At 42.6% G+C, this 27,664-nt stretch overlaps 1 protein-coding gene across 2 annotated transcripts in view; it reads right to left on the reverse strand.

The window, feature by feature from the left end:
- Positions 1-27,664, reverse strand: part of LOC124875514 (cGMP-dependent protein kinase 1-like) — a 92,424-nt gene that overhangs the window by 32,187 nt on the left and 32,573 nt on the right. The gene's annotated exons all lie outside the window — the stretch shown is intronic.

Genomic DNA, 27,664 nt, shown 5'->3' on the forward strand with positions numbered 1-27,664 from the left:
ACATTTTCAATGTACATTGATTGATTTATCAGTGATTAATTATTGCCTGTTCTCTGATCTCACATCAGCTGTACATTGAATAAATAAAATTACAACCAAGTTACAATTACAATTACAATTACAACCAAGATGTTTTTCCCTATTCACTTAATAGACCAAAATGTTTAAAAACTCTATGAACCAATTCTGATCTTGTTTCAGTATATAATTATCTGACTGAATCTCTTACACAAAGACAGTAGCTGAGATGTTATCATAATGTTAGCTGTTCCTCCACTTTTCTCATATCTTTGCTAAGCTGTCATACATTCCTTGAAATCTTTTGTTTTTTTCCAGCAAGCAGTCTGATGCTGTGACACAAGATGATGAAAGGATAATTTGACATGAAAATGTACATAGATGAAGACCCTCAAAATAGATTGTAAACCTTCAGTGAGATACACGTAGGAATTTTTTGATTTTTCTATGGTAAATTTAAACATTTAAAGGGTTTATGTCAGGTATTTTCTATTCTGATTATTTGAAATACTTCGTTTTTCCTTCTGTTCTTTTTGTCCATTCACTCCACTCCCCCTTTCTAACAGTTTGATTCCATTTTTTCTTTCTTTTTATAACTGATTTCAAATTTGTAAATTTCCAATAGTAAAATGATCTACAAACATGTTGCCAGGCAACCACATCCTCTAGAAGGCTCTGTGTGTGTTTATGTGTTTGTGTGACTTTATGAGACAAAACTCTTGCATCTGTTTCTTCCGACAAACCATAAATAACTAGCATCATATTTGTAATGTACATATGCACACACACACCCACACACCCACACACACACACTATCAACACATCTTTCTCTTGCTCTGTTTTTAGGGACCACTTCCTCTTCCTGTGACAGGAGTTTTTATATTTAGTCTCCATCTGCTCCCCATTGCACTCCCGAAACTTCCACCCCCGCCTCCTAAAATATGTACATGTTTTTGTATGTCTGTGAGGACCCACAGTGATAGAAAGCATTCAGCTCGAGTATGCTCAATATCTACATTACCTCAACATGTTTTACACAAAGCAGATGGAACCAGGAGTAAAAATCCTGCACCTGGAACCCTTTCACTGGAACAGAAGCATTTGCATTTACCACAAGGCATATATTTGTTCTCCTCTGATCAGATTGATATCATGTCAGAAAACTGAAGCTTAGTGTTTTTGTTCTGATTCTGGACAAAATAAAGTCTTTCAGAAGAGGTTGGAGCTTAACTTCGCTGACTTTTCCAGGAGAATTTTTGAACTCTTTGTATGCAGCATGTTTCTCCTGGGTCAGTGATTTGTTCGTTGGAAAAAGCTGTTTTAGGTCTGAGCTGACAAATAGAACACAAATCACTGTCTCACCTGCATGAAAAATCATTTCCACATAAATTTATGTAGTAGATATGAAAACAGAAGAGGTCCTAGTAAATAGCCATGTGGTACACCTTCCGTTTATTAGAATTTCATGAAGAGAACCTAAATGTTTTTGTTTCTCTAGTTATCCTCATCACCAGTGTCTACATATGTTCTATAAATCTGACGTGATGTTAATAAAAACTGGGAGTGTGTGGAGACAATCAGGATGAACCTGAAAGTTGCTTTTAAATTCTAAGGCGGTATGGAACATTACTATAACAAACATCTGAATTACTGAATGCTGAATCTTTGACATATTTACGAACGCAACAAACGTTGATGTTCTTACATTAATGTGGTGGGTTTAGGTGTTGTAGTGAAAAACTGACTCCTTCAGGTATGCCTGGGAATTATAACGTGCATCACAAGAATCAGTTCTTTTTCTCCTGTTTTGTGCTTAACAAAGTGTTGTTAAAACAGTTGTTTCAGCTCTAAAATGTACCACCTCCCTGCAAGTCTAATGCTGGTAGCAGTATCATTTATCCTTCAGTTCACTGCTTGGCAGCACATGTTCCTGACATCAGTTTATCTAAACTTTCAAATGAATGTAATAATGTTAATTGTTGGTTCTTGTTTCCTTAGCTCATAATTACAGATAACCAATTTTATGTCAAATACGCTAATAACAATATATGAAGTGTGTTCCTTTATCTACTGTTTATTCACTCCATAAGCGTCCAAAAGCAGTGGAAAAATATTGAAAATATTCTGGTTACAACACACAGCTTCCAGACCATATCTAGTCCACATTTTACAGTCCACAGGATATATCCAGCCTTTAGATGAACTAGCATACAGAGGCCAATGGAAAATAAGGAAATAAGGAAAACGTGAAAAAGTTTGTTTCTGCATCCAAATCTCAATGGGCAGCTTTTATTAAGAAAAAATGTTTTTTATTCTATGTTTTTCTAGTTAACCTCTAAAACCCTGAGTCTCTTTTTGAGCGTTCTGCTAAATAACATTCCCAAAATGAATTGAATCTACTGTAAATACAATGTTTATTTGAATGGTTCTGCGATCATAATAAATGTAACACTCCAAAAAATATTTCAGAGGTCTAGAAATCAACACTAAAGCTACAAAGTGAGAGTAAATGAATATGACAGAGCAGAAAATTTCAAAATTAACTTCCGTCTAGAAAATTGCAAATTATAATCTGAATGCTCTTTTGAAAGTATGGAGTTGCTATTCAAAATATCTAGCAAAACACAGTACAGGATCTGACCATAAGCTGTACAAGAATTCATTCAAAAAAAGTTTTATAGTGCTTTTAGTTCATAAAGATCCAGGCAAACCTTTTAAATTTGACTTTTTGGCATTTTTGGCACCATGTGTGCCATGTGAAATTTCCCATGTTTTTTGGTCTTAGGTTCTTTTTTTTACTCACTCATGTCTCACCATAGACCCTTATTCCATCTAATAACAATTGTTTGGAAGGTTTGTTTGGAACAATCCACCTTACATGTATTTACTTTCTCGAAAAAAAGGAATAAAACATACAAATGAACTTATATTTGACTCCAAATTGAGCACATTTATCAACAAAAAAAATAAATAATGAATAAATACAATTATATAAAAGAGAAAATGTAAATAACAATCAACACCAATCTGTCAAAGTTATGAAAACAGGTAAAAACTATTGTAGATTTGCTCAAAATGTAATAACAAATAATACCAATACATCTGTCATAATGACAATAAACCCACAGTGTCCTCAACAGTTTAGTACACTATAACCATCATCATCAATGTAAAATCACAAGATAATAAAAATTATATAGGGTAAAAATATATCCATTCACTCAATTCAGAAAAAAACTGATGTGAACATGGAAAACTGACAACATGCCTGTGTGAACAGCTGTGTACTGGGGAATGGAACAGTTTGAACATAAACTATATTTACAAAATGAATAATTATTAGGTAGACATATCCCTTACTTTACACAGAATCAATAACAAGGGCTTGCCAGAATTGTTTACAGACCATTATTATGATGGAATTTCATAATAAAGATCACTGGTAGCCCAATCTGGATACAGTAAGTCCTCCTTACTGAGAAGGAGTCAACAGGTGACTGCTCCGCTATCAGCTGCAAACATATCCAGCAACTCCTCACCAATGAAAAATGTTTTATTCTTGCATGCAATTATTCTCTCAAGATGTAAAAGATGGCAAAATAGGAGTACCGCGAAAAAATACACCTCCTTGCCCTCTGCACCCAGTACGTAAAGGTGTTCAGTGATCAATTCAGACATTTTAAATTCCACAGGGCAGTTTCTCAGGAAACCCATTGGCAAATTTGTATGGTTAAACCGTCCGAGCCAATAGAATCTGGGGGTGTTTACAAAAATCACCTGGCCAACATCATTTACCAATGTTGGGACCCACAGCCATGAGTTACAAAGTGAAAGGCCAGTACAAACTTTCCTGGAACTTTCAAAATAAATTGCATTAACCCACTTCCGGCACAGCCAGGAAACGGGGTAACTGCGGACTTCCTGTGACATTTTATGAAGTTTGGTTTTGTTTGTGTTGAACTCAGCTATCTTGGTGCTAGCAGAATATCTGCAGCACACATGTTCAGTTTTGTGTTCTTTGTGTGTTTTTAAAGTTAAGACAAACTTTATTAAAAGGGTGATTTTAAACACAGAAGATTGGCCATAACGCGACGCCCGTGCTCATGCATTTTAACCCTTTTATTGACAGTATTTTTCAAGGTGTGTGTTTAATTCTGGTGCTAAGCTATCAGCCTCCTTTGTTAGCTTCAACTGCTAACAGCTAAAGACACATGCTTGCTGCCAAATAATATTTACCCAGAAAGGTTTAGTTTTCAATCCAGTAAATAATGTGTCCCTAACATCATTTTACTAAATTTGATAACTAAGTAAACACCATTAAGCCCCATTTCTCCAGACAGATTTGGCTCTTTTCCAAAATATTTCCTTAAATATGTTACCATTTCCCTTAATAATATTTCTTTAAATATTATTTTAATAAATAAAGGCAGCTAATGAGACCCCGTTGAGAATTAGTAATCCAGAAGGTTGGTTTTATTCAGCAGATCATTATTTAAAACATTATTTTATTAAAATAATATTTTATCTAATCTTGCATTGTGAATGCTTGTCTAAGTTAGTTCCAAGACTAACTTCACGTCACTTCCAGATTCTTCAAGATAATCCCTGGTTCTCAAACATAAACATTGAATGGTAATGTTGCATCACTCTTTTGGTCATGATTTTCAATCATCTTTAATCAACTTGTTTATATTGTACATAGCCCATTAGTCTTGATTATTCTTTAATTCTGCTTGGTAGTTTAGTTGGATTGTTTTAGCATAGTAAAGAGTTTGTTGATTGAAATATGTTTGACTTTGAGTTGACATATTTTTGTTAATAAATTCTTGTATTTTAAGAAATTATGTGAATTCATTCCATATATGTACAGAGTTTATGCTGTTCAATAATGTCAGAGCTCATCTCACACCTTTCTATTTTGTCCTAATACCATCGCCTTACTGGGCTGGTATTCACAGGACAACCCTTAACAGACTGAAATATTATTTGCTATAATATTTAAATATTAATATTAAATATTAAATAATATTCTCAGATTCATAATCCCAACATTGGCGTCCCTGTCCGGTGGGCATTATCATGAACAGCTTGCACTGTATATAAATGCGAATGAATAAACTACAACTGCACATTATGTACCAAGTGAAGAGCTTAAAACCAGCCGTCACTGGTCACAATAGGACTCAAAACATCAGAGTTCCAACATCAGATGTCACTGATTATATTGAGAACATTATAACTCGTGACATTACAGGAGTTCACAATTTTAGACTTTCGTCAAAATTAATAACTCCAATATCTCCGTGCTAGTAACAATCAACTCTGCTACATAGGCAAAATTTTAGATGTTCGGACTCAGTCTGGTTTCTTCTGTGTAAGCAATAACTTGAGACTTGGTTTAATTTCAGTTAACCTCACTGTCCAGACAGTTGCTGCACATCTGTATCCAGAGGCTGTGTTTTGTGTAAGACCACACTCTGAAACTGAATTAACTTTGCAGTTAATTTTAGTATCTGACCTAATTTTGATGCATGTATACATTCAGTAACTTTATAGTTTGTTTTATGTTGTGAAAGGACAGGATTTATTGCCAGATTAAATCCCAAATTTAATCTAATCCACCCCGCCATAAAGGGGTGTATCAAAAGTGAAATTGCAATTATTACCCTTAGGAGGTGTAGCAATTTTCTATTTCCTTTGCATTTTTAAACAAAATTCCCTTTAAGGGTATGAATAGTGTCTAATCACTAGTTCTCCCAAAGAAAGGTGAAAAATTAATGCTAAAATTACAAAATATCTTTAGAGAAAGGAGTAGCATTGTAACACTTAGAGCATAGTGTTGTCATAAGTGACAGATTGAATGATCAACTCTGTGCCCATTTTACAATCATACAAATGTTTCCAATATATGTATAGTCAAATATACATATATAGCTGGACATACATTTGTTGGATGTTGTTGCTTTCAACAATTTATCATAACTTTGTTGTTGTTTTGTAGTATCTGCCAGAATGATGGAATCAAACTCTATTATGCATTCAGCAGACGTGGAGATGCAGAAAGTTGTTGTTGCTAATCTCATCCGTTTTGTCTCCAGATGAGCGGGATGCTTTAAATCAGTTTGACCTTGCCACATGTGATGAGAGGATTCAGGAGTTGGTAAACTTCATTAAGTATCCGACTAGAGATGCTCTGATTTCAGATGTTCTTTATCAGCTTACCTTGTTGTATCAGCAGAAATCACAACTGGAAGCTAAAAGATATTTTCAGTTACAGACTGACCATCAGATGACTTTTCAAAGAGAGAATGCTGCAAAACTTGAGCTCTCAAAAGCAGAGGACCAAGAAAGCTGAAACAAAGTTAGTGGACCTGAAGGCAGATGAGCTCAAGAAAGCTTCATCCCAAAAGCAGGTACCTGATTTGCATTTTCACTCACAGCAGCCACAGCAGGGGGCAGACTCAGACAGCAGGCATTCAGCACCTAGGTCAGAGTCTCCCCTTCCTAAATTTAGTCAGTGTTCAACTTACTTCCACAGACCTTAACAAAAGTGTTGGAAGTCAGATGGTCTCCAGTGGTGTCCTGCCAAATCCCATTGCAGTGAACAACCATAAAGATGACCAAGTGCACAAGTGGTCCAACTAGGTGGAAGGAGCACCGTTCCGGCCTGATCGGCACCCTCCTTTATCACTCTGTGTCGACCCCTAGGGGCCAGGAGAGATGCACATGGTTCTCAGGTGAATCAATCCAACCTGACCCACCACCACTCGCACGAGTCCATTCATTAGAAAGCTCTCATTTAAATCATGAGAAAACTTGTTTTCTTCCACCATTTCATGAACCTAACCAGCATGACTTCTCAGATGGACATGGTTCACCTTGGGAGCATGGTGTCCATTTCAAACAGCTTGAATCCCTTGCTAAAGACATAGAGGTTTTTGATCCAGGTAGCCAGGAGTCAAATATTGAGACTTACCTGTCAGCTAACACCAATTACTGAGAGGGAAATGGATTCGCCATAAAGCGAGGAAATGTAGCTTCTAGGCTTTCTACACGGTATCTAGTTGACAAAAAAAGCCAAACATAGTCAGGAATAATGGATCACAGGAACTGAGTGGAAATATATGCTTTAACATGGATTATGACCATAAAACAGCAAAGGTAATTGTAATGTATGGATCTATTTTTATTTGTGTAGTGACACACTCTCTAAGGGTTTATGCAGCTTGAGCACGATTACACACGATGTAAGCAAGTAATTTGACCATTACCTTTACAGAAAATGGGTTACTCTTGTGACAGACCTCCAACCACGTGTGGCAATTTCTGAGCCCCGCAAAGTGATCCATGTGGTCATTGCTGCACGTTTATAGTGTGGGGCACTATTCCTATGAGCCCACCAGTAGGACATTGAATTTAAAGGAACCAAACTTCACTGCATCATTGAAATAACAATGTAAGGATGACTAGCTCATGGTACACCCAATGTTCCCAGAGTTTTCAGCTTGACATGAGCAACTTTCTGTGTGCTATGAAACCTTGCTTTGTGGATTTCGCTTGGTAGTCCCACCAAAACTATGCACCAGAGTTTTGTATACTCTTTTTGAGGGACATCTCAGGACAGTCTAAATGGATAACCTGGCCTGTAGACATGTCTAGTGGCCAGGGATAGACAAAAACAAATTATTAAAAAAAACAACTAATTAATGTTCCTTGATGCCAGAAGGACCTGAAAGAGCTACAACGAGCATTCCTTCATTATTGGGAGTGGTCATCTGCCCCATTGCAAAGAATACAAATTGACTTTGCTTGGCCCATCTTTAACCCCATGTTCCTAATCGTAGTTGATGAAGTCTACTACTTCAGATGAAACTGTAGCATTGCTCAGGTCCATTTTCTCCCATAACTGAATCTCTGAACAAATTGTGAACAATAAACAACCTAAAACAATTTAAGTTGTTTGTGAGGAAAAATGGCATCAAGCATTTTTAATTAGCTCCTCACCTTCCAGCAGGGATGTTTGTCCAAACAGTTCCATAAGATCTTTCTAGGTTTTAAAGAAACAGGACATTTCCCTTCAACACAAGATGGACAGTTTTTTATTCAGTCACAGAAACTCTGTTCCTACAGAGAATGCTACAAACACTTGCAATGCTCTTTATGAATTGAAACCTCAGGTTCCACATTGATCTTTTGAAACCAGATCTACGAAGAGATATTCAAAACAAACAGTTCAGTCACTTACCAACAACATCCGTGAGAAGCGTTGAGGTTATACAAGAGATCTTGCCATGGGATTACAGAGGTGATAAATGGACACCTGACAGGATAACATCTAGACTGGGACCGCTCACATATTCTATGGAGATTGGACAACAGACTACTTGGAGGGGTCACGTGGATTAGCTTTTGGATGCAGAACCAATAGCAAAATCACGACAAATCTCGAACTCTTGTGCTAGTATTGCTCAGGATGTTGTCACAGAGAGCCCTGATACATTTGGAACAACTCCAAAGATTCACCGGCAATGTTGGGCAGGGCAGAGAATTCAACAATTCCTCCAAATAGACTACGTTTATAATCTGTTGACTTGTTGAAACATGACTTTTACTTTGTGTTTAGATGTTTGAAAAAAGGGCATAAAAGGAAAAGAAAAGTTCTGAATTTGAGCCAACTCCTTTGTCTTGTAACTGGTGGGTTGCCGGTTCCAACCCCGCTCTGTCTGTCTCAGTCGTTGTGCCCTTGGGCAAGACAGTTTGAACACACTAATTGCCTGCATTGTAGCTCACCGCTGTCAGTGTATGATGTGAATGATCTGGTTAACCCAACAAGGTAAAAAATGAACAGAAAAAAAGTAAATGCTTTTTATACAAGGGGAGAATAATATATGGTTCTATTTTTGTTTGTGTAGTGACACAACCCCTAAGCGTTTATGCAGTGTTTGCGTGCTTACACACAATGTTAACACTTGTTCAGAAGATGAAGAGTAGTGAAAGCAGCACACATTGTCTAAATTCTAGAGTCTGTATCCTTTATTTTTGGAGTTGTGAAAGACAAAACAGTGACACAACTGGCTTTAATTCAAAAGGTTGATTGTGTGAGCAGAATTATTGAAAACTTGATTGTATGGGCAAAATAGTGTCTTTGCTGTGTGTTTTTCCGGCTATGCATCCTTAGTGTCTTTTTATGTACTTTTCATATAACTGCTTAAAGTGGGAATTGGGTCTTATTGAGGTAGAAAAAGTTGTTTCTATCATTTAGATGAGCCTTTCAGTACAGGGGACACTCAGGTTATACAGGTCCTTCTCAAAATATTAGCATATTGTGATAAAGTTCATTATTTTCCATAATGTAATGATGAAAATTTAACATTCATATATTTTAGATTCATTGCACACTAACTGAAATATTTCAGGTCTTTTATTTTCATCATTACATTATGGAAAATAATTAACTTTATCACAATATGCTAATATTTTGAGAAGGACCTGTAGCTGTTGGGCCCAGCCATGTATGGAGAACAACATCTGGACAACACAAAAAAGAGACTGGTAAAACTATGAATCCCAGAATGCACAGCAATAACAAAACTCTGATGAATAACCCTATTTCCTCTTTCCTGCAGCTCTTCACTAGAGCAGCATCAGGGAGAAACGCATGTAGATGTCTGAATTTGCTGGCTGACTCAGACTACTTCTACGAAGAACCTTGGATCCCAAAAGTACGGTGTGTTATTCATGCATCCGATGATGGTATCCTGGTCAGAATTAAGACAAGCTGTATTAAACCTTTCTGTCTGAGCTTCTTTGGTAAAGAAATCTGAACCAAAGATTCCCCAAAAAGAAAGGAAGAACAGTTTTTCCCCTGCACGCCTGAAACAGGCAGTTTGAGAAGAAGCTTTCCCTCCCAGCTGCTGCTGAGAGCTGCCCACAGCTTTTCTTCTCCTTTTTGGACCTCCTATCCTCATGTTCACCAGAACAGCTCATGTAAGGGGTTTTGTTTGGGCAGAGAAAATTAATTTACAACAAACACTTTAAGTTTTGTTTATTTTATTGTGTTTTGCTTTGTGGTGTGCTAATGGTGCTAACAAGCGTCTAATCCTTGAGGATGGTCAATTTGTTTTGGGTTCTAAAGTTAAGAAAAACTTTATTTCGATGAGTGGTTTAAACAATGCAAATGGTGCAAAGAGGATTGGGTGGCGGACGAAGCTGGAGACCTCAGCGGCCCGATCCCCGGATGCTTAGGCTGGCTCTAGGGACGTGGAATGTCACCTCGCTGGGGGGGAAGGAGCCTGAGCTTGTGCGGGAGGTCGAGAGATATCGACTAGAAATAGTCGGGCTCGCCTCCATGCACAGTGTGGGCTCTGGAACCCATCTCCTTGAGAGGGGTTGGACTCTCTTCTACTCTGGAGTGGCCCACGGGGAGAGGCGGCGGGCTGTTGTGGGTTTGCTTGTTGCCAACGGCTCAGCCGTCTCGTGATGGGGTTTACCCCAGTGGATGAGAGGGTCGTATCCCTGCGCCTTCGGGTTGGGGATAGGTCTCTGACTGTCGTCTCGGCCTACGGGCCAAGCGGTAGTGCGGAGTACCCGGCCTTCTTGGTGTCCCTGTCGGGGGTGCTGGATAGTGCCCCTCCCGGGGACTCCATTATTCTGCTGGGGGACTTCAACGCCCACGTGGGAAACGACAGTGACACCTGGAAAGGCGTGATCGGGAGGAATTGCCTCCCCAATCTGAATCCGAGCGGTGTTTTCTTATTGGACTTCTGTGCTAGTCACGGATTGTCCATAATGAACACCATGTTCAAACATAAGGGTGTCCATCAGTGCACTTGGCACCAGGACATCCTAGGCAGGAGGTTGAAGATCGACTTTGTTGTCGTATTATCAAACCTTCGGCCGTATGTTATGGACACTCGGGTGAAGAGAGGGGCTAAGCTGTCCACTGATCACCACCTGGTGGTGAGTTGGATCCGCTGGAGGAGGAGAAAGCTGGACAGACTTGGCAGGCCCAAGCCCATAGTGAGGGTCTGCTGGGAACGCATGGCGGAACCCTCGGCCAGGGATGTATTCAACTCCCACCTCCGGGAGAGCTTTGACCAGATCCCGGGGGATGTTAGAGATATAGAGTCCGAGTTGACCATGTTCTCCGCATCTATTGTCGATGCTGCTGCCCGTAGCTGCGGCTGTAAGGTCTGCGGTGCCTGTCGCGGCGGCAATCCCAGAACCTGGTGGTGGACACCGGGAGTAAGGGATGCTGTCAAGCTGAAGAAGGAGTCCTATTGGCTGTGATTGGCTTGTGGGACTCCTGAGGCGGCTGAGGCCAAGCGTGCTGCGGCCCGGGCTGTGGCAGAGGCAAAAACTCGGGCCTGGGAGGAGTTTGGTGAGGCCATGAAGAAGGACTACCGGTTGGCCTCGAAGCAATTCTGGCACACCGTCCGACGCCTCAGGAGAGGGAAGCAGTGCTTCGCCAACACTGTTCATAGTGGGGGTGGGAGGCTGCTGACCTCGACTGAGGACATTATCGGGCGGTGGAAGGAGTACTTCGAGGATCTCCTCAATCCTGCCATCACGCATTCCGTGGTGGAAACCGAGGCTGGTGACTCGGGGTTGGACTCTTTCATCACCCAGGCTGAAGTCACCGAGGTGGTTAAAAAGCTCTGCGGTGGCAAGGCTTCGGGGGAGGATGAGATCCGCCCTGAGTACCTCAAATCTCTGGATGTTGTTGGGCTGTCATGGTTGACACGCCTCTTCAACATTGCGTGGTGGTCAGGGACAGTGCCTCTGGACTGGCAGACTGGGGTGGTGGTCCCCCTTCATAAGAAGGGGGACCGGAGGGTGTGTTCCAACTACAGGGGGCTCACACTCCTCAGCCTCCCTGGTACGGCCTACGCCAGGGTATTGGAGAGGAGAGTCTGGCCGATAGTCGAACCTCGGCTTCAGGAGGAGCAGTGTGGTTTTTGTCCCGGCCGTGGAACACTGGACCAGCTCTATACCCCCTACAGGGTGCTCGAGGGTTCATGGGAGTTTGCCAAACCGGTTCACATGTGTTTTGTGGACCTGGAGAAAGCATTCGACTTTGTCCCTCGTGATGCCCTGTGGGGGGTGCTCCAGGAGTATGGAATCGGGGGCCCTTTATTAGGGGCCATCCAGTCCCTGTACGAGCGGAGCAGGAGTTTGGTCTGCATTGCCGGCACTAAGTCGGACCTGTTCCCGGTGCATGTTGGACTCCGGCAGGGCTGCCCTTTGTCACCGGTCCTGTTCATAACTTTTATGGACAGGATTTCTAGATGCAGTCAAGGGCCGGAGGGGGTCTGGTTTGGGGACCAGTGGATTTCGTCTCTTCTTTTTGCAGATGATGTGGTCCTGCTGGCCCCCTCTAGCCAAGACCTACAGCATGCGCTGTGGCGGTTCATAGCCGAGTGTGAAGCGGCTGGGATGAAGATCAGCTCCTCCAAGTCCGAGGCCATGGTACTCGACCGGAAAAGGGTGGCCTGTCCTCTTCAGGTTGGAGGGGAGTTCCTGCCTCAAGTGGAGGAGTTTAAGTATCTCGGGGTCCTGTTCACAAGTGGGGGAAAAATGGAGCGGGAGATCGACAGATGGATCGGTGCGGCTGCCGCAGTAATGGGGGCACTGTGCCGGTCCGTTGTGGTGAAGAGAGAGCTGAGCCGAAAAGCAAAGCTCTCAATTTACCGGTCGGTCTATGTTCCTACCCTCACCTATGGCCATGAACTTTGGGTCACGACCGAAAGAACGAGATCCCGGATACAAGCGGCTGAAATGAGCTTCCTCCTGGTGGCCGGGCACTCCCTTAGAGATAGGGTGAGGAGCTCGGCCATCCAGGAGGGGCTCGCAGTAGAGCCATTGCTCCTCCACATCGAGAGGAGCCAGTTCAGGTGGCTCTGGCATCTATACCGGATGCCTCCTGGACGCCTTCCTCGGAAGGTGTTCCAAGCACATCCCACTGGGAGGAGGCCCAGGGGACGGCCCAGGACACGCTGAAGGGACTATGTCTCTCGGCTGGCCTGGGAACGCCTTGGGCTCCACCCGGAGGAGCTGGAGGAGGTGTCTGGGGAGAGGGACGTCTGGGCGTCTCTGCTGAGTCTGCTGCCCCCGTGACCCGGTCCCGGATAAGCAGAAGATGACGAGTACGAGTACGAGGGTTTAAACAATGATGGTCTTCATGAGGTAGCTTCATTTTATCTTTGTTTACCATCATCTCATCATCATTGTCGCTTATTTATGTTCTATATGTCTTGACATAAGTTCATTTCTCTGTGGTCATCACTGTCAGAAGGTTTTTCCATTTTAGTTAATTCCGTTGTTTAAGTTTCTTAGTTTATTCTTGTGTTCTGCTCTTTGTGCATTTGGATTGTCTTAGTTCAGTGTTAGTCTTTTCACCTTGATTAGTAGTTTTTTGTGTCTTAGTTCAGCTCCCTTTGTCTTAATCATTCTTCCACCCTCAGCTTCATTGCCTTCATTCTGCCATAGCTGTTTCACATCTCCACTTATTTGCTCTTCTGGTTCTTTTGTCATTTTCCACCCCTGCCTCAGTATTTAAGCTCGTTATTTTTTAGTGTTCATTGCAGGATTCTTGCGTTACTCTGTTAGATTGTCTGTTGCACTGCCTGTTACACTACTTGCTTCGTGTCCTGCTCTTCCTGCAATTCCCCTTTAAGCTCTCCTTTTTGTTCATCATTAAATAGCTCAGTTTTGCCACAGTCAATCTCTGCACTATGATCGTTTTTAAACCACATGACAGAACTGAATCCTAAAACCAACTTAAACCAGTCCAAGTTTTAAAGGAAAATGTCCTCACAGGGTCCAACAATGAAACTAGTCTTGACAAAAACAGACATACAAGGCTACACACACACACACACACACAAGCAGTTATAATGCATTCAAAGAATCTGCCAGTTTGAACTTGAGCCGCCCACAGCAGACTCTTCTCTTACACCAGTCCCTTTAAGATTGATTAGATAATTATCTAATCGGGCTCTAATATAAAACCCGACAGAAAGACGCCTCTCACTTTGTGAGGACGTGCTCTTAGACTCGGCATGTGTGTTATCCACCCAGCAGGTTTTTTTTTGGACATAAATGTCATCAGTTGTTTCGCACTGCTCGCTGCCGCCCACCAACACAGGACCAGCCATCTGGAGGGTTGTTGTTGGGTCTTAGTAAGTCCAGCACCACAACACAAAGGTTTGAAAGGACCTGAAGACACAACGTGACGGAAGCTGGTCTGCAGCTGCTCTGAAAAGGTCAGGTGGAATCTAATGAGGAGGTGGAACTACATTTATTCTCACAGCATCTTCATAATAGAACATATCCAACTCTGACTGATGGAGGACATTTCTACATTAACTTAGTTTATTTTGAATTTTTTCAAACGATATTTTCCCACTGAAGAGATCATGTTTGTTCTGCTGAAACAGTGCACAATACAAGAACCATTCTTCCAGATATAAAACTAGACAAAGATCTTTTGACTGCAGGTTCAGTAACACACCAGCATCATGGTGTGTTTTCAGTGGGAGGATCATGTTACCAAACAAGACTCTTATGTAACACACTGACCTCAAATTCGGCTATAAATATAACAAACAAGCTGAGCGTAGTATCAGAGCAAATCTGATGAGGCTCCAAGTTTGATCAGGAGCCTGATATATTTGGACTGCGGTGTTTTTATCAAAACGTGTCTCAGATGTTTAATGCCATTAACCCTTAACACAGAACATGCTGTCCGTGACACATTTTGTTTTTGTGTTTTTGATTTTTTTTCTGGTTTTTCTGTTACAGAGTTGTGCACACATTTCCAGAGCATTATGAACATTTTTAAAATAAACAAGCGAATTCATATAATAATGGACAAATGAGAGTATATAAGGTATATAAAGTATATAAATAAAATAAATAAAAATAAAATGAAAGCAATAATGCAGAACAAAACATGGTATTCTATAATGAAATTTGAATAGTCTAGGTCAGTTGATGCTCATGGGCAGCCATTAGGTGCATTTCACAAAACCGGTACAAATCTGAGAGGAAATGAACACAGTCAGTCATGACAAGTCAAGTTTATTTGTATACCACATTTCAGTAACAAGACAATTCAAAACACTTTACATTATGAAAACGTAAGGAAAGAAATTATAAAAAATACATTGCAGTGGTAGGCTGCATGGTGGTGCAGTTGGTAGCACCGTTGCCTTGTAGTAAGAAGGTTCTGGGTTTGATTCCCAGCTGGGGGTCTTTCTGCATGGAGTTTGCATGTTCTCCCCGTGCATGCGTGGGTTCTCACCAGGTACTCTGGCTTCCTCCCACAGTCCAAAGACATGCCTGTTAATTGGTCACTCTAAATTGCCCTTAGGTGTATGAATGAGTGTGTTGCACTGTGATGGACTGGCGACCTGTCCAGGGTGTACCCTGCCTCCTGCCCATAGACTGCTGGAGATAGGCACCAGCTTCCCCATGACCCACTATGGAATAAGTGGCAGAAAATGACTGACTGACATTGCAGTGGTATAGTAAAGAAATGTTGGACTACAGACCAAAAATTAAGAAGGTTTTAGTTAATAATTTAAATAGAACACCTAGTCAACATTTCAACATTTTTGCAGTTTTCTGTAAGTTTTTTCAGATTAATGGAGCATGAGAACTGAATGCTGCTTTTCTATGTTTGGTTCTGATTTTGTGGACACAAAGTAGACCTGCATGGTCTGGAAGGTACATATAATGACAACAAATCTTCAATGTATTTTTTTCCTAAACCATTCAGTTATTTATGAAATAGCAGGAATATTTTAAAGTCTATTCTCTGAGGTACAGGAAGCCAGTTTAGGGACTTCAGAACTTGGGTGATGTGTTCTACTTTTTTAATTTTACTGAGGACCAGCAGCCTTCTGGATCAGCTGCAGCTGCAGCTGTCTGACTTTTAATGCAGACCTGTGAAGACACTGTTGCAATAATCAATGTGACTAAGGATAAATGCATGGATGAGTTTTTCGAGATCTTGCTGGGACATTAGTCCTTTAATCTTGGAAATGTTCTTCAGGAAAGCCGACTAATTATCTTTATGTGCCTCTGGAGGTTCAGGCCTGAGTCCATCATTACACCCATATTTCGGGCCTGATCTGTGGTTTCTAGCTGGAGCAACAGAAGCTATGTGCCGACTCTTGATCGCTCCTCCTTTAGTCTAAAAATAATCACTTCAGTTTTGTTTTTATTCAGCTGAAGAAAATCATGGCATATCCATGTATTAATCAGAATCAGAATCAGAATCAGAATCAGAAAAGCTTTATTGCCAAGTACGTTTTTGGACATACAAGGAATTTGTTTTGGCGTAGTCGGTGCAATACAGTACAAATTAAACAGTACAAACATATCTACAATATAATATAAATATAAGTGCACAGTTTTAAGTGAGTGAGAGTAAATATAGAGCAGTATAAGATGCAAGAGCAATACAACAGTGCAGGTGATCATTGTGCAAGTAAAGCAGGAGTCCAAGCTGAGCGTTAATGTAACACATAGAGTTACAGGTTACAGGTGTCCTGTCAGCAAAAAAAGGGGGGGTGTGGGGGAAAGGGGGAATGTCAGGGTGGTTTCCGGGCTTTGTTAACCAGGCTGGTGGCAGATGGGAAAAAACTGTTCTTGTGGCGTGAGGTTTTGGTCCGGATGGACCGCAGCCTCCTGCCAGAGGGGAGAGTTTCAAAGAGTCTGTGACCGGGGTGGGAGGGATCAGCCAGAATCTTCCCTGCCCGCTTCAGGGTCCTGGAGGTGTACAGTTCCTGGAGCGACAGTAGACTGCAGCCAATCACCTTCTCAGCAGACCGAATGACACGCTGCAGCCTGCCCTTATCCTTGGCTGTAGCAGCGGCGTACCAGATGGTGATGGAGGAGGTGAGGATGGACTCAATGATGGCTGTGTAGAAGTGCACCATCATAGTCTTTGGCAGGTTGAATTTCTTCAGCTGCCGCAGGAAGAACATCCTCTGCTGGGCTTTCTTGATGAGGGAGCTGATGTTTGGCTCCCACTTGAGATCCTGGGAGATGATGGTTCCCAGGAAGCGGAAAGATTCCACAGTGTCAATTGTGGAGTCACAGAGGGTGATGGGGGCAGGTGGGGCTGGGTTCTGCCTGAAGTTCACAACCATCTCCACTGTCTTTAGAGCGTTGAGCTCAAGGCTGTTCTGGCTGCACCAGTCCAACAGATGGTCCACTTCCCATCTGTACGCAGACTCATCACCATCAGAGATGAGTCCGATCAGGGTGGTGTCGTCCGCAAACTTCAGAAGCTTGACAGACTGGTGACTGGAGGTGCAGCTGTTGGTGTACAGGGAGAAGAGCAGAGGAGAGAGAACACAGCCTTGGGGGGAACCGGTGCTGATGGTCAGGGAGTCAGAGACGTGCTTCCCCAGCCTCACGCGCTGCTTCCTGTCAGACAGGAAGTCAGTGATCCACCTGCAGGTGGAGTCGGGCACACTCAGCTGGGAGAGCTTCTCCTGGAGCAGAGCTGGGACGATGGTGTTGAAGGCAGAGCTGAAATCCACAAACAGGATCCTGGCATAGGTTCCTGTGGAGTCCAGGTGCCGGAGGATGAAGTGAAGGGCTAGGTTGACTGCATCATCTACAGACCTGTTGGCTCTGTAGGCAAACTGCAGGGGGTCCAGGAGGGGGTCGGTGATGTCTTTTAGGTGTGAGAGCACAAGGCGCTCAAAGGACTTCATCACCACAGAGGTCAGGGCGACGGGTCTGAAGTCATTAAGCCCTGTGGTCCTTGGCTTCTTGGGAACAGGGACGATGGTGGAGGACTTGAAGCAGGCTGGCACATGACATGTCTCCAGTGAGGTGTTAAAAATGTCTGTGAAGACTGGAGACAGCTGATCAGCGCAGTGCTTCAGGCTGGCTGGTGAGACAGAATCCGGACCAGCAGCTTTCCGGGGGTTCTGTCTCCTGAAGAGTTTGTTGACGTCCCTCTCCTGGATGGAAAGAGCCGTCCTCGGCGTGGGTAGGGGGCTGGTGGGGGTTGGAGGTGCCAAGGCCCCTCTTGAGGTTGGGGAGGTGGGGGTGGTGGATTGTGGCTGCAGCTGTTGGGGGGCATCGTGGGAGATGGTTGCAGGACTGTCCCTTTGTCTTTGTAATTTGTTCTATGTTCCCACCAAATGCTTGAAAGGGCTCAAAGTCACCCAACATTGTAATATAGAGTTGTGTGTCATATCCGTAGTTATGGTAACTTATTTTGTGGTTTCTTATAATCTGAGCTGTCATGGAGTGACATTTTGGACTTGTTGGTTTATTTTGTAATTTTGATTCTCCTTATGGCTTTTTGTTTATTTCTTAAGTTATTGTTTCTATGTTCCCCTCTAGTTTCTCTGTTTACTTTAGTTCACAGTTATTCTAGTTCTTTATTTCCTCCTCTGATTTATTCTCTTGCTTAGTTTGTGTTTTCTGTTTTAGTCCTTTCACCCATCCTCAGCCTTTGTATTTGTTTCACCTGTTCCCTGTTTCTTTGATTACATGCCTTTTGTTCCCCTCTCTGTGCTCTGTGTATATTACAGGTCCTTCTCAAAATATTAGCATATTGTGATAAAGTTCATTATTTTCCATAATGTCATGATGAAAATTTAACATTCATATATTTTAGATTCATTGCACACTAACTGAAATATTTCAGGTCTTTTATTGTCTTAATACGGATGATTTTGGCATACAGCTCATGAAAACCCAAAATTCCCATCTCAAAAAAATTAGCATATCATTAAAAGGGTCTCTAAACGAGCTATGAACCTAATCATCTGAATCAACGAGTTAACTCTAAACACCTGCAAAAGATTCCTGAGGCCTTTAAAACTCCCAGCCTGGTTCATCACTCAAAACCCCAATCATGGGTAAGACTGCCGACCTGACTGCTGTCCAGAAGGCCACTATTGACACCCTCAAGCAAGAGGGTAAGACACAGAAATAAATTTCTGAACGAATAGGCTGTTCCCTGAGTGCTGTATCAAGGCACCTCAGTGGGAAGTCTGTGGGAAGGAAAAAGTGTGGCAGAAAACGCTGCACAACGAGAAGAGGTGACCGGACCCTGAGGAAGATTGTGGAGAAGGGCCGATTCCAGACCTTGGGGGACCTGCGGAAGCAGTGGACTGAGTCTGGAGTAGAAACATCCAGAACCACCGTGCACAGGCGTGTGCAGGAAATGGGCTACAGGTGCCACATTCCCCAGGTCAAGCCACTTTTGAACCAGAAACAGCGGCAGAAGCGCCTGACCTGGGCTACAGAGAAGCAGCACTGGACTGTTGCTCAGTGGTCCAAAGTACTTTTTTCGGATGAAAGCAAATTCTGCATGTCATTCGGAAATCAAGGTGTCAGAGTCTGGAGGAAGACTGGGAGAAGGAAATGCCAAAATGCCAGAAGTCCAGTGTCAAGTACCCACAGTCAGTGATGGTCTGGGGTGCCGTGTCAGCTGCTGGTGTTGGTCCACTGTGTTTTATCAAGGGCAGGGTCAATGCAGCTAGCTATCAGGAGATTTTGGAGCACTTCATGCTTCCATCTGCTGAAAAGCTTTATGGAGATGAAGATTTCATTTTTCAGCACGACATGGCACCTGCTCACAGTGCCAAAACCACTGGTAAATGGTTTACTGACCATGGTATCACTGTGCTCAATTGGCCTGCCAACTCTCCTGACCTGAACCCCATAGAGAATCTGTGGGATATTGTGAAGAGAACGTTGAGAGACTCAAGACCCAACACTCTGGATGAGCTAAAGGCCGCTATCGAAGCATCCTGGGCCTCCATAAGACCTCAGCAGTGCCACAGGCTGATTGCCTCCATGCCACGCCGCATTGAAGCAGTCATTTCTGCAAAAGGATTCCCGACCAAGTATTGAGTGCATAACTGTACATGATTATTTGAAAGTTGACGTTTTTTGTATTAAAAACACTTTTCTTTTATTGGTCGGATGAAATATGCTAATTTTGTGAGATAGGAATTTTGGGTTTTCATGAGCTGTATGCCAAAATCATCCGTATTAAGACAATAAAAGACCTAAAATATTTCAGTTAGTGTGCAATGAATCTAAAATATATGAATGTTAAATTTTCATCATGACATTATGGAAAATAATGAACTTTATCACAATATGCTAATATTTTGAGAAGGACCTGTAGTTGTTCTGTTTGTTTAGTTCGTCGCTGGTTCTTTGTTTCTATGTCGGTGATGTCTATGCTTCGTTTATGCTACGTTTCTATGCTACGTTTCTATGTCTATGCTTTGTTCATGCTTCGTTTATGCTACGCTTAGGATATCTATGCTTCGTTTGGACTATGCTATGCCTTGCTATGAGTACCTGCAGGTTTGCGCAAGTTTTGATCTTGTCCTTGTTTCATCCCTGCAGTGTGTTTTGTTACATTTTGGACTTTTATGAATAAACAAGGAAGTAACTATGATGCGGCTACCGAGTTCTTGTCTGCGCTTTGGTCCGACACACAGTCCTTTCCCGACATTAGGAACCAGCCAAAAAGAGGACCAAGCAGAACCGGAGATGATTATCTTGTTTGAGTATTTCCGACGTGCCGCGGAGAAGAGCGCACGTCAGGATCAGGAGGAGAGAGAGCAGCGGTCACCGTTTTGGGGCACAAGACTGGCTAGGCCTCTTCCGGGTACCGGTCCGCTGCGTCACAGACCCTCTCCTCATCCCCGGAGTAAGTCACTGGCTCCAGTCTACTTTTCCTCCTCGTTTTTGGAGCCAGAGTTGCCTGCAGCGCACTCTCCCAGTTCGGAGCCTGCCCCATCTCGTCGGAGATGTCGCCGGCGCCACAAGCAGTCCGCAGCAGCAGCAACGCCTGAGCTCGTCACGTCCGCAGCAGCAGCAACGCCTGAGCTCGTCACGTCCACAGCTGCAGCAACAGCAGCGCCTGAGCTTGCCACGTCTGCAGCAGTAGCAGCAGCAGTAGCAGCACCTGAGCTCGTCATGCCCTCTGCTAGTCTCCGGTCGTCGGTGCGACCTCCTGCTCCGCCATGGGTTCAGGCCGGGTTGCAGGAGATCAAGAAGGAACTTATGAAGTCACGTTGCCTAGAGTGTGTTCCTCACTTGATTAGCAATCCTCAGGATCTGGTTGACGTGCACACTATCTTACTAGATGAGTTTCTTGCAGAGGGATGGCTAGACGCTCCAGCTCCACTCTCCGCTGGAGGTCCCTTCGATCCTCTTCTCGTGGCCGTTAAGGCAGCCATGCCTCTGGACTCACAGCATGCAGCTAAGCCTACAGAGCCTCAGCCGGCCGCCGCTGGATCTACAGAGCCTCAGCCGGCCGCCGCCGGATCTACAGAGCCTCAGCCGGCCACCGCCTGATCTACAGAGCCTCAGCCGGCCGCCGCCGGATCTACAGAGCCTCAGCCGGCCGTCGCCGGATCTACAGAGCCTCAGCCGGCCGCCGCCGGGTCTACAGAGCCTCGTCATGACACGGAGGAGCCCGTGGGCGGGCTGCCTCCATTCCCACACCATGCTTCGGTGGAGCCCATGGATGGGCTGTCTCCAAGACCTGGTCCTGAGCACCTGCCCAGTTTCCTCTGGGGGGTGTTACTGGAGATACGGACTGACTTTTTGACTTTGATTGACACACCAGAGCCTGACTCTTTGCCTGACTCTTTGCCTGACTCTTTGCCTGACTCTTTGCCTGACTCCGAACCGGACGCCAGGGCCAAGTCTTCAGGGTGTCTGCCTGGGTCCAAGTTGGGCGCCAGGGCCAAGTCTTCAGGGTTTCTGCCTGGGTCCAAGTTGGACGCCAGGGCCAAGATTCAGGGTTTCTGCCTGGGTCCAAGTTGGACGCCAGGGCCAAGATTCAGGGTTTCTGCCTGGGTCCAAGTTGGACGCCAGGGCCAAGTCTCTGAGGATCTCGCCACGTCATACACTGCTTGACTCCTCGCTTCGTGGGTTTGCCTGGCATCTCCGCTGTCAGACTCCAGGCAGCCTGCATCCTCGCCGCAGACCTCCGAGGCGCCTGCATCCTCGCCGCAGACCTCCGAGACATCAGCTCCTTCATCGCTGGCTACTTCGTCACTGCCGGCCTCCGAATCATCAACCACTTCGATGGCTACTTCGTCACTGCCGGCCTCCGGATCATCAACCACTTCGATGGCTACTTCGTCACTGCCGGCCTCCGGATCATCAACCACTTCGATGGCTACTTCGTCACTGCCGGCCTCCGGATCATCAACCACTTCGATGGCTACTTCGTCACTGCCGGCCTCCGGATCATCAACCACTTCGCTGGCTACTTCGTCACTGCCGGCCTCCGGATCATCGGCCTCCTGGATTTTGTTATGCGCCCCTGGAGATTATGGACTTTGGTTTTGTTGTTTTGTTTATTGGGAGTTATTTTTGTTTTGGACTCTGGCCCTCCTCCCAAGGCTCCCCTCCGCCCACCCTGGTTTGGTGGTTTGTGTTTTGGACTCTTGCCCTCCTTCCGGGGGGCCCTCCGCCCGCCCTGGTTGGGTTGTTTTGAACTTTTGTTTTAGTCTCCAAGTGGTCGTCTGGAATCCGACCTTGAGGAGGGGGTTATGTCATGGAGTGACATTTTGGACTTGTTGGTTTATTTTGTAATTTTGATTCTCCTTATGGCTCTTTGTTTATTTCTTAGGTTATTGTTTCTATGTTCCCCTCTAGTTTCTCTGTTTACTTTAGTTCATAGTTATTCTAGTTCTTTATTTCCTCCTCTGATTTATTCTCTTGCTTAGTTTGTGTTTTCTGTTTTAGTCCTTTCACCCATCCTCAGCCTTTGCATTTGTTTCACCTGTTCCTTGTCACACCTGTTCCCTGTTTCTTTGATTACCTGCCTTTTGTTCCCCTCTCTGTGCTCTGTGTATATTAGTTGTTCTGTTTGTTTAGTTCGTCGCTGGTTCTTTGTTTCTATGTCGGTGATGTCTATGCTTCGTTTATGCTACGTTTCTATGCTACGTTTCTATGTCTATGCTTTGTTCATGCTTCGTTTATGCTACGCTTAGGTTATCTATGCTTCGTTTGGACTATGCTATGCCTTGCTATGAGTACCTGCAGGTTTGCGCAAGTTTTGATCTTGTCCTTGTTTCATCCCTGCAGTGTGTTTTGTTACATTTTGGACTTTTATGAATAAACAAGGAAGTAACTATGATGCAGCTACCGAGCTCTTGTCTGCGCTTTGGTCCGACCCACAGTCCTTCCCCGACATGAGCTAGGAAAGCATGTAAATATTGAATAGGTGGGTCCCCAAGATGGAACCTTGGGGAACCCAGCATGTGATTTTTGTGGTTTCTAATGTAAAGTTTTGTTTTGACACAAAAAAGTTTCTGTCTTTCAAGTAAGACTCAAACCAGTCAAATGCTGTATTAGAACGTCTGACCTAGTTGCTTCAGTAATGTGCCATGATCAACAGTGTCGAATGTTGCGCTGAGGTCCCATAATACCAGCAGTCTGGTTCTTCCACAGTCTGCATTTATGTGGATGTCATTGAACACCTTGACAAGGGCAGTCCTGTGGTGATCACTGAAACCTGAGAGGATGACGTCAAAGCAGCTGGTCATTGTTGGGAAGGTATTTAAATGTTGAAACACAGCTTTTTCAATAACTGTACCAATGAATGTAATATTTCAGATTGGGCTCTCATTTTGCAATAGCAACTTGCTCAAAATGTTCTTTTTTCAACAGTGGTTTAGTAATTACTGTTTTTAAGGCAGGGAAACACCTGACAAAGGGGATGAGTTTTGTTTGAATCAAATCAGATGCTGTGACAAGCAAAACTTTCTTAAAGAAAGTTGTGGGTAAAATATCGAGAATAGGAATAGCAGCTTAGTTGAGGTATAATTTCTTCTAACTTGTTGTAGTTCATTTGGTATAATCGTGTCATTCTGTGAAAATTTGTTTTGTTTGGACGCAACACTGATCCTGGACTTGATATTGATGTACAGGGTTGCCTTCTAATTTTTAGAATTTTCTGGGTAAAGAAGAACTCCACAATGGCAGACACAGGATAATTTTTTAACCTGTCAACCACGGCAAACAAGGCACAAGCATTATTAATGCTTTTGTCGATCATTTCTAAAAACAAAGTCTCTCTAGATTCAATTCAATTCAGTTCAATTCAGTTTTATTTATATAGTGCCAATTCACAACACATGTTGTCTCAAGGCACTTCACAACAGTCATGTACATACATTCCAATTAGTCCTAACCATTGAACAGTGCAGTCAGAGTTAGTTATTTATTCAAATTGGATAAAACGTTTTTCTGTCTAAGGAAACCCAGCAGATTGCATCCAGTCAGAGACTTGCAGCATTCCCTCCTCCCTGATGAGCATGTAGAGACAGTGGACAGTCACTGGCGTTGACTTTGCAGCAATCCCTCATACTGAGCATGCATGTGAAAGATGAGAAAGTGAACTTGTTGTCCAGTCTTTCATCACCTCCATTCGGCTTTTCAACACTGCCCTTTTTCACGTCTCACCGGTGGAGAATTTCTTCATGCAAATTTCTTTTTAACAGAGATAACCTTTACCTTAATAGGAGCAACTGAATCAATGATGTCTGAACTTTTAAAACGGAAATGATCTACCACCGCATGTTCTAAGTTACAGGACAAAGAGAAAGTATAAAAGTAAACTTGGTTAAAGGTTTCGGTTGCATTGTCCTCTAAACACCAATTTATTACAATATCTCATAGGCTAATTGAGTCCATGGAATGATGCTTTCAAAGATAACAGAACATGCAACTGGCTCCTTTTGATGCAGAGGTGCAGTGATACTGCTATGAAAGCCTTGCCTTGTCTTTAAAGAAAAATCTAGCAACTCTGCAGAGGAAGCTCACTGCAACTGCTCTATAAGGTATCTGGTCATTAGCATAGGTGAGGTAAGGAGGTCCTCCTTCACCATAACCAACCACTACAGCATCTGCTGCTCTAATCCACCCATCCACCACCCAATCTATATTATACCAACTCAACAACCCAGTGAATCTCCAAACTACACCACTTAGATGAATCATAAGGCTAAATCAAATTTCTCTACTCCTCATCCTAGTGCCAAAATGCATTTAGATTTAGATGCTTACAAAACATATTATATGGTATATAATTGTTTCAAAAGACAGACATATACAACAGACAGAAAGACAGAAATATACAAATCTTTAAAAAATTTGAAATATATGGAGTGTTAATCTGACCACAGATGTATTTTAGTCTCCAAACTTAATATACTGACAGTAATATATGATAATGAAAGCATATATAAAATTCTGATGAGTTTGTACATAGATAAACTTTCCAAAACTGCATTTTTTTATCTCGTTTTGAGCAGGATGTTTAGACTACTCTTTCTTACCATATATGGAAAATGATGCTCCGAGATTTAAAAACCTTTGCTACCACAGAGTGATGTATGGAGGGATTATGTTTTTAATTCTTTATGATTTCGATTATTAGAATCTATCAAAACTGTGTTTTTTGCTTGCTTGTCTGGCATATTCTTTGGAAACATGCAAAAAATTGGAGCCGTTGTGATTTGTAGGAATACTAAATAACCTGGTAGCATCTGTCACATCAGATGACAAAGCAACACCCTCCACTTACAATGATTCTGATTTTAAAGTCCTAGATGCTACTCAAATCTATGATATACAGAAATACATGCTGTAAGGATAATGCAGGTATAAACAATCCATCTTGTTGGGATGGGATGAAGATATGAGTTGACATGGGGTCACATTAGCAGGTGCATTGTTGTAGTTGTTCTGTGTTCAAAGCTGCACTTGGCAGCTATGTTATCCAGTAAATTGTTTTCAGTTACTTCGTTCAGCCTGATAAATCAGCTTACAAATGAGTAAGGTCACTAATTTCATTATTTTATGCTTAAGTGGATTTGAAATTGATACCAAACAAAAACAATCATATGATTCAAACAACAAATTTAAATTAATCATGAAATGTTACATTTTGAGACATATTTTAATCTGGGCTCTTTTACATAATAAATAACAATTAACTGTGTCACCAAACACAATATATTGGAACGCTTTGGACTACAGATGACATTGGATATATTGCAATTAAAAACATGTATATTTAGAAAATATTCCCATTTATTATTATGTTAGCAAGCAAACCTTCTATTCCATCAGTTTCATCTGTGCTTTTGAAACCTCTTTAAGGGCTGCAAAACCATGCTCCCTTCACTCTCCCCTTAATCCACATTGCCCCTAAAGGTAAGTCCAGCCACCCTCTATGGGGAAACAATTGAGAAACCCAACCATTTAGAAACATAGGGGTAAGGGCAAAGAATGAGAGGTCAGGGTGAAAGAAGATTCAGATAAAGTCATTATTTAACCCAAGGTAGCAATCCACAATGTTTGTGCTGACTATAACCTTGAAGGTAGAGGTGCTAATTCTACTGTGCACTCACCAAAGGATACAATGAGCCACATAACTTAGGAATTATGGGAAAAATGAAAGAAGTATTGTAGCTGCTTTCCTTAACATTTCTGAAAATTTAACAACCTCTTATTATTACTCTTTAAGGTCAACTTATTACTGCTCTTTAAGGTCAACTTTCCTGAGTTGGACCTTAGTTTGGAGTCCAACACTACATCCACCTGCAAATGAAACAAACAGCCAAGGAACAACTCCTGAAGATCATCAGGTTCGAAGCATTATCTGATAAACCTGCAGCGTTGTCATGGACACAGTGTTTCACCTCCTAAATATTAACCACAAGAAAGGGCATGACCCAACGGACCAAATGCTCAGTTCTAAACACAGACAGCAGGAACTAATGGAGGAAGACTGGTCATCAGAACATTGTGTTAATGATGAGCTTTCTACAAGTTAATCAGAGCTCAGAGGTTCCCACTACAGACCTGACTGTCTCTCAGTACAGAGGAAAAAAATCTCTCTTTGTGGCAAAGCTGGCTGGCTGTTTATCATCTCAGTAGGAAACACTGACAAATTTTGCATCTGCAGCAACTCTGCAGGAAAGCAGAGTCCTTCGTTTCACTCTTCATCACCATAAAAAGGCTAACAGAAATAAAAACTCTACTTTACACCAAACTTCTAGCCGAAAGAAGAAAACCTTAAATTACAACTTGTTTTTGAGACCAGCAGCAGATCAATGAAAAAACTTTATTTCCATTTTGGTTACATGAGGTGGATGACAGCGACAGAGGAACCACTAACCATGCAGCAGACTCCAGGAGTCATTACTAAAAGAATGCCAGCAGCTGTAAATGCTCAGTCCTGAAGATTAGACAGACCTTTGAAATGAACTGCAGGTTTCTGCTTCATACAGCTGCTCATTAAAGAGAAGGTTTCTATACATTCTGCAGGTCACACACATTTATTATTTTTGCTGAATATGTCCCAACTATATTAACTTTCTCTGAACTTGTTTACATTCAGCCAAATAAAAATATTCAATTCCTCCACAGCACGGGCAGTAAAAACATTTTGAACACTTCGAAAATTATTCTGTTTTAAATGCTGACTTTCTTTCATGCCAAACATAATATTTAACATCATTTATGGAGCCAAGAAAGGGCCATAATTATTGTGTATTTTTAAAAAAAAATAGTTGAAACTGAAAAAATAAATGCTGAAAACAAATGTCAAATTTTGATC

Source organism: Girardinichthys multiradiatus, chromosome 10, assembly GCF_021462225.1.
Source record: "Girardinichthys multiradiatus isolate DD_20200921_A chromosome 10, DD_fGirMul_XY1, whole genome shotgun sequence".
Taxonomy (NCBI): Eukaryota; Metazoa; Chordata; class Actinopteri; order Cyprinodontiformes; family Goodeidae; genus Girardinichthys; species Girardinichthys multiradiatus.